Here is a 7,572-nt window from a genome sequence, read left to right on the forward strand (position 1 = left end):
TTAACCATAGACCCTACTTTGCATTAAATGTATTTTTTTCATATACTATTCCACTTTTAACATCTTGCAATGGTGACATTCAATAGTTCTCCCTCAAGTAAAAATTTTCTTATATTTATACATTTACATGTTTCATGACTTTATTCTGCTTTACAGCTGTGTAATATTCCACTGTATGTATATAGCACAGTTTGTTTATCCACTGATCCAATGATAGACATTTGGGCTGTTTCCATCTCTTCCCAATTTTGAATAATGCCTTAGTTTCCAGAAAAGATCTATTTATTATATTTTTAATGACTTAATGTAACAAAGATTTTTTTGAGTACACAATAGAAATTGACTTTATTGAAATTAAGTATCAAAAAAGCAGAATATTTCATTAAAATATTCTAAGTTATATCATGACATCCAAGGATGAACTGAATATCCCAGGCTCAGTGAGACAGAAGTGGGACTGCTATATTACTTTACAACAGAAGTGTCTGATTGTCTTTTTCTGGGAATGTCTCAAATGTCTCAGCTGTAATGACTTTGGAACAATAAGTATAATTGCCTCAGATTGGTTTAGATTGCTAAACATGAATCAATCTGGTATATCTGGAGAGTAGTATGTCTTAGTATCCTGGTTTAATAGGAGCAAGAGTGTGTCCAGGCAGTTTTTGGCAGAAGAAAATCACAGGAATTGGTTAGGATCATGAAAATTTTGTTCTTTGGCTCTTTTTTATTAGCACATGAAATGTTCCTAGTTTAGCTCTTTTCACATCAAACCTTCCACATTGCACTTTATAGTAACTGGGATGTTCTTTCATACCCATAAACCTATATGCCATAATCTCCACTTTGCATAATCTCTTTTCTCCATGAGAAAAAAATTCATCTCTTGATTTAAAAAGAGCTAAAGTATTTCCTTGTCACCCAAACAGTAAAATTTGTGTGATGAACTCTATATGAATACATACCTGGTCTAGTGATTGAATTAATTAGGTTGAGTACCTTGAAGAATTTTATATTGTTAAAATTCTCTTTGTAAATGTGTGTGGCTATTTTTAGATGTTGTGTATTATCAGGAAACTATCCATAGTGTGGTTTGAAGAAAATGATGGTTTTGTTGTTCAGTTTTAGATTGATTACTGAGTGGCCAATTGGGATAATGTGTTTTGTAGCAACAATGTGTATGGAATAAAATTCCAGCTTCTTGGATGGTGAAGAAAATAGTGGTTTTTCTTCTACATATTTCTTGCCATCTTTTTTTGACACAAAAGGCTTTCTGAAGAAGAATCAAGATTACCAGTACATTATCTAAAGGACAGCATTTGACATTATGAAAAAATTGCATTGCATTGTTGCCTAATGACAGGGGATTCAAATACAAAATGCAGGTTATGTATTTTGGCTGCTGGATATGGATCCTTTCTAGATTCCCCAGGTAGCAAACAGTTTGAGATACATTCCTGCTCAATAGCAATTAGATTAAGATAAGCCATGTAACAACATATTGCCTATTATGAAGACATATGCAAATATTGAGGGCCATAAAGCATTTTAAAAATTCTTTTATTCCCTATTTTATTTTTCTTTTGAGGAAACATAAGTATATGGCCTAAAAAAATCAATTATGTTTTCAAGTATATTTTTAACAACTTTATGCAAAGTCTTATGCTAGATAATTTCAGAGACACAAGAAAAGATAGCTTCATATATTGAAAAGAGCTCTGGATAAGAATTAAAAAACTTAGATGTTTGGTATCCTGCTTCTACCACCTTCTAAATAGGTATGCCTAAGACAGGTATATTTTGTTCAGACAGTATGTAAATGAAGAGTGTGCAATTATTGAGATACCTTTAAACCAAGGTTTTGTAACCCTTTCCTGGATGTGATAATGTGAACTCAGGCTGTGTTGAGCCAGGGGACTCTAACTCTCTCCTTTAGGGCCCCTTTGTGCTTCTTCTGTTGTCTTTATTTCTGCTCTTTAAGTAGTTTTTTGTTGGCAAATATAGTACCAACATATATAGAGAAGACAAATCAGCAATTTTACATCATTGGGACTTAAGCTACCATTGTCTTGAGGACATTCTTAACTCACAGTAGAACTGAATTTTTGGGGGAAAAGCATGTGGAGGACTCCCTGGTGAATCTGCTTGTTCTTCCACTATAGATTATTGGGTTGAGCACAGGTGGAATCAGTAAGTAAACATGAGCCATAAAAATATGAATGAGAGGGGAGGAGCATTTGGCAAAATGATGGACAATAGACAGTCCAATCATGGGCCCATATAGAATGAGCACAGCACAGATGTAGGAAGCACATGTATTGAGGGCCTTAAGCCTCCCCTCTAGAGAGGCAATTCTCAACACTGAGCAGAGGATGAAAACATAAGACACAAAGATACCCAAAGAGTCCATTCTCCATAGCACAGTGATGAGAACCAATCCATATATAACATTAAACTTGGTGTCAGTGCAGGCAAGACGGATTATGTCCTGGTGCAGACAAGAAGAATGAGAAAGGATATGGGAGCGGCAGAAGGGGAAGAAGGCCAGTCAGGCCAGGAGTGGAATCATGGCAAAGGCACTCCTGAGCAGGGCTGCAATTCCAATCTTGGTGATGAGTTTTGGGGTGAGAATGGTAGCATATCGCAGAGGGTGGTAGATGGACACATACCGATCAAGGGCCATGGCCAATAGTACAAATGATTCAGTGAAGGAGAAAGTGTGAATGAAAAACATTTGGACCATGCAGACATTAAACTGGATCTCCTTGGAGATGGATCACAACACCCTGAAGACTGAGAACATCGTGGGCATGGACATGCCCTTGTCAGTGAGTGAAAGCATGGCCAGAAAGAAGTACATGGGCTCATGAAGCCTGGGGTCTCTCCGGACAATATGTAGGATGATGCAGTTGCCCATTATTCCAATAAAATAGAGGAGACAGAAAGGGATGGAAATCCAGTGGTGAAATTCCTCATAGCCAGGGACGCCTGTGAGGTAGAGTGTGGAAGAAAGAGCACTGCTGGAATTGGAGGCTGCCATAGGGCTGACTAGTTGATCCACAGGCCTATTCCACAATCACACTACTGTGGGTAGGATAATGACAAAAGCAGGTTCTGTGTCAGGAAAAACAATATATCAGTACTTACCTGAAATTACTCCTAGCCCTTCCCCACATTCCTGCTTTGTCTTTCTCTACTTCACTTCTAGGTGTTGTGAGTTACATGAAATATACACTTTCTCACATGGATCTTCTCTCCTTCCTCCCAGATGTGGAACCATCAATATCTTTGTAAACATGTGGTCATCTCCCAGAAACACTATCCAGAGAGAATAGCTCACAACTTCTCGGTTGCATTCCTAATCTGTATAATCTTCTTTAGGAACTTTCTTGGCCAGAGCTACTGTTCCTACTTGACACATTTTTGTTTTTACTGTTACAATGCTTTACATAATGACTCTAGAATACCATACAAGGACTTTTATAGAATTCAGATAAGTAATGGCCTGCAATGTTCTTGTTCTTACTTATCCACATGTATATAATGAATGCCCTAGGCTGTTATCTATGGCTAGTCAAGTCTAATACAAATTTAGTCATATGTATGGGCTAGAATAAGCCTGTTGACTTCAACTCCCTTGACACTGAATTATTTGTACTCAAACCAAATGTGAAAATATTTCTTCCCCTCTTGCTTCCAATGGTCAAGAAAGTTACATCTGCAGTAAGAAAAATGAGCTGCCTCTCAAACCCGTGCTTGTCCATTGTTTTTCTAAGCTCTCATGCACAACAAAATGTGGATATAAAAAATTTTATCCATAGAAGAATAATACCTCCCTTTGTTTTATGTACCATTTTTCTGTAAACCCACAACTTCTTTAATAAAAAATGCAAAAAAAGTGAAGAAAAGTATCTTAATCTTGGCAGAGCCCAAGTTGTTCTGTCACAATTAGGATCCGCCGTAATCATCTCAGCCCAGCTCTGTGGTGTGGTTCCAGGAGATGTTCCTGGCAATGGAGCTCACAGCCCAATGTCTCTATGAAATCCCAGTATGGTTTAGGAAATCCCTTTCTGCTTAAACAACCTAAGGTGGATTCTGCTGACAGAAACTAAAAATTCTGAATAATAGGAAGGAGTAAAGCATTCTGCAAGGTGGTTGCATATTTAACTGGATTATAATATAGCAATTTATTTCCACATTCCCCCATACTCTGTAAGAACATATGTTCAGATTAATTGGATTGGCTTAAAAATTTGAACCTCAACAGGGATACAAAGGTGATTTGTTTGTTTTCAAGTCCATTTTACTACAAGGAACTTAGATCCCCTCTACCACTGAGAGGTACATTATGTATTTTTGTCAGTTCTGTTACACTGATGTGATATAACTTTTAATGCTTAATCTTTGTAGATATGGAGCCAAAACAATGTTTCTGGAGGGGGAAAAAAAACCCAGAATTTTAGTGCTGTAAGTTTCATATGATCCTTAAGCATTGTGAGGAAATGAGGTTGAATAAATACTATACTTGTTCAGGAATTGTAAGTTTCTCAATTCCAGTCCCTGCTAAATGACTTTGTTTATGTCACATAACTTCTCTGAGCTTCAGTGTGCTCTTCTGGAAGTAAAATGAGGATAAATAATTCCTTTGTTTCTGTCATTTTGGGACATTGTGATGAGAAGTATTATTCAAAATATACTGTGTAAAAAAGTGTTGATCAATTGTGTTTGAGCAATGGATCTTCCATGCAACAAAGTCTATTTCTCAAAAAAGACAAGAAAAGGGACAGTTATAATAGAAAACTGCAAGCAATTCCCCATAGTATGTATTGAAATGTAAATAATTTTTATAAGAATTAGAGAATATATTTACAGTAGAAATAAATAGGATTTATGTTGAAAAGTACTATAATACAAGAACTGATTGTGGGAAAATCAATTAGTCTATGAACAAACAATATAAAATATAAACAATAAACCTAAAACTGGGGAGATCTTTGAATTCACCTATATGATTTCAAGTTTAAGATCTTGAGCTACAATAAAAATCTCCAATAAGCAAAATAAAACAAAACAAAACACCCTCTCATTGTAAGTTAATAAATTTGTATTTCCCTGTCTTACTATGTTTTTTTTTTTCTTTTTGGTGCTTTGTGACACTTCAGTTCCCTTCAATTTATCCCATATGGACAAATCCTAAATGCAGCACACATTTGTCCCAGTTTTTAATAACAGAAATTATTTAGGAAATAAAAGATCCATGACCAAGGATTCAAGCAAGTAACTTCTAGAGACAGTCTTTCTCATTATTCATATTATAACTTAAGTCCATCTACATATTCTAGAAATGGATGCTTAAGACCCTGATGCTTTCCTGACTCTGACTGCCTTATCACAATCCAAAATCTGTGTTTATCTAACTTGGGGCTTGTCCAACTCATGCTCCTTTCTGCACTTGCCTTTCCTTATGGCCAAAGGCAGATATGGGAAAGTGTGGCTCATGTGATATCTCCAGGAGAAGAATGTAATTGTTTCTCTTCTCTTGGGCAACACTAGTACAAGATCAAACCTTCAGTCAGAGACTCTGCTGGGGAGAAATGAGATGGGTGCCTCTGTCCCTCCCTGCTTTTCCCCTCAGATCTGTTTTCCATGGCCCTTCACTGCCCTTCACTGGTCTATGTGTTGATGTCTCTTCTGTCCTTGTTATTCCTCTCCTTGTATTTCATGCCTGCTTTCTGGCTATAATTTAAAGTCTGTCCTAACCATCTCCTTCAATCCCACCATTTCCAGAACTTCCTGTTGTTGAAACCCTTCAAATTTCTCATCCATAATTGAAAAAGCCACCTCTTGGAAATCTGCCTTCTTTTTACCTAAAGCCCACTAGTGAGTTCAAACCATTTCTCTGCCCCTATAGCCTCTCTCCCCCACTGTCAAGAATAAATGAAAGTTTAATTGAAAACTATCTGATCTGGAGGTCATTCTGAAACACCCTTAGTTATTGATGTCAGTGTTTTTTTCTTGAGGTTTAAATCACTTCATCCTGCCATCTCTTGGTTCACTCACCCTTTTTTCCAGCTCTGCAATCACCTAGACCAAGGTAATATCCTGGTCCCACTGCAGGCTTCTTCTTAATTACAGACACTTTATTTTTCATTTTATGTCAAAGTTACTTCCTCTGTAAAGTGAAAATAATAAAAATTCAACAAGATTTTACTGAGTTTTAAATGAAATATGTTGGTCAATACTTAGACATAGCCTGACACATGGTGACTATAAAATGACAATGATCATGATAATGACAACAACAGTAATAACAACTGTAGTGATATTTCTTTGAAGCAGTGGGGTTGGAAACAATTGGGGTGCCCCAGAGTGTCTTCCCATAGAGGAAAATGGCATGAGCAGGGAGAGGCATCTCACAGAAGTGAACTTCCTAAGCTATGGGGTAAGAAACAGATTATATCAGTTTCATCTCTGTTTCATTCAGTGAAGACTCAGCATAGCCTGACTTCTGAATTACACTTTGAAATTTTTTCTACCCCCAAATCTCTCTGAAAATTATATTTCCCCTGTTGGTGTGCTTCTCGTTCTATTCAGTGCCAATTTGGAAAGAACAGAATGGAGGGCGTTACCAGGAAATTCAATAAGATCCTTGGGACATGACCAGCTGGGAATCTGAGCAATATTGTTGGTTTTCTAATGTTACCACAAAATACTCGATATATGCAGTAGTATCTGATCCTCCTATCATTCCACAGTCCCTTACCTTGTAGCACTGCTTCATTGGACAGTCTAACTCCTATTGCTCCTGACCCTATCATTTGAAACCCATTCGCTGACCAAGTGGCATCTTCCACCACTCTTCATATGAGGAAGACGGAGATCTTTGGAGCTAGATTGTGAACTTGAAAGTCTTAAGGATTTTTAAAGTGTGATTGAGATCACTGAGCTGAAAAAAAAGTCCCATTAAAAATCACGTGGGATACTTGGGATTGGAAAGAACTTGAAAGTTATCTGGTACAATGCTTGTCTTATTCTGGAATTCCTCCTCTGTTATGCCTGAAAATGGTCTTCATCATGTGTGAACAACATGTTCATGGGGAGAGAGGATACCACCTGCCACAGAAGTCCAGGGAATCATAAATAAGTTCTGTCTATAGTCTCTCCCTTTTGTGGTTCTGCCCTGGAGGTTACCAGCATGGACCTGAACAACAAAGATACAGTGAAAATTATGTCCTGTGCTGAATTGAGAATATGTCCCTTCCTGGACCAGATCCATGTCCTCCTCATACACTCGATATCTGTTCTCAACTCTCACTCTCTATTCTTTGCCTTTCGAGGTCCCTCTTTATATCTTCCCACTCCCTCCCACTTTTATTTTTCCCATGTCTCATGCACTTGGTAGACTAGTTCCTCTCGCTTGTAGCAAATGTTCAGTTCTCAAAGCATGAAGGATGAATTTATAAGTCCTCTTCTGGTCCTTAGAGATATGAAGCCCTGAGATAATGACAGGACAGTGATGGTAACCCTATCAGAGCCAACATTTCAGTTTGTGGCCATTTCCATGCTCTTCTTTCC

At 37.4% G+C, this 7,572-nt stretch overlaps 1 pseudogene; it reads right to left on the reverse strand.

Moving 5' to 3' along the window:
• Nucleotides 1-2,078: 2,078 nt before the first annotated feature.
• Nucleotides 2,079-3,037, reverse strand: LOC119537114 (annotated as a pseudogene).
• Nucleotides 3,038-7,572: the final 4,535 nt, after the last annotated feature.

This window comes from Choloepus didactylus, chromosome 6 (assembly GCF_015220235.1).
Source record: "Choloepus didactylus isolate mChoDid1 chromosome 6, mChoDid1.pri, whole genome shotgun sequence".
In the NCBI taxonomy this organism is placed as follows: domain Eukaryota; kingdom Metazoa; phylum Chordata; class Mammalia; order Pilosa; family Megalonychidae; genus Choloepus; species Choloepus didactylus.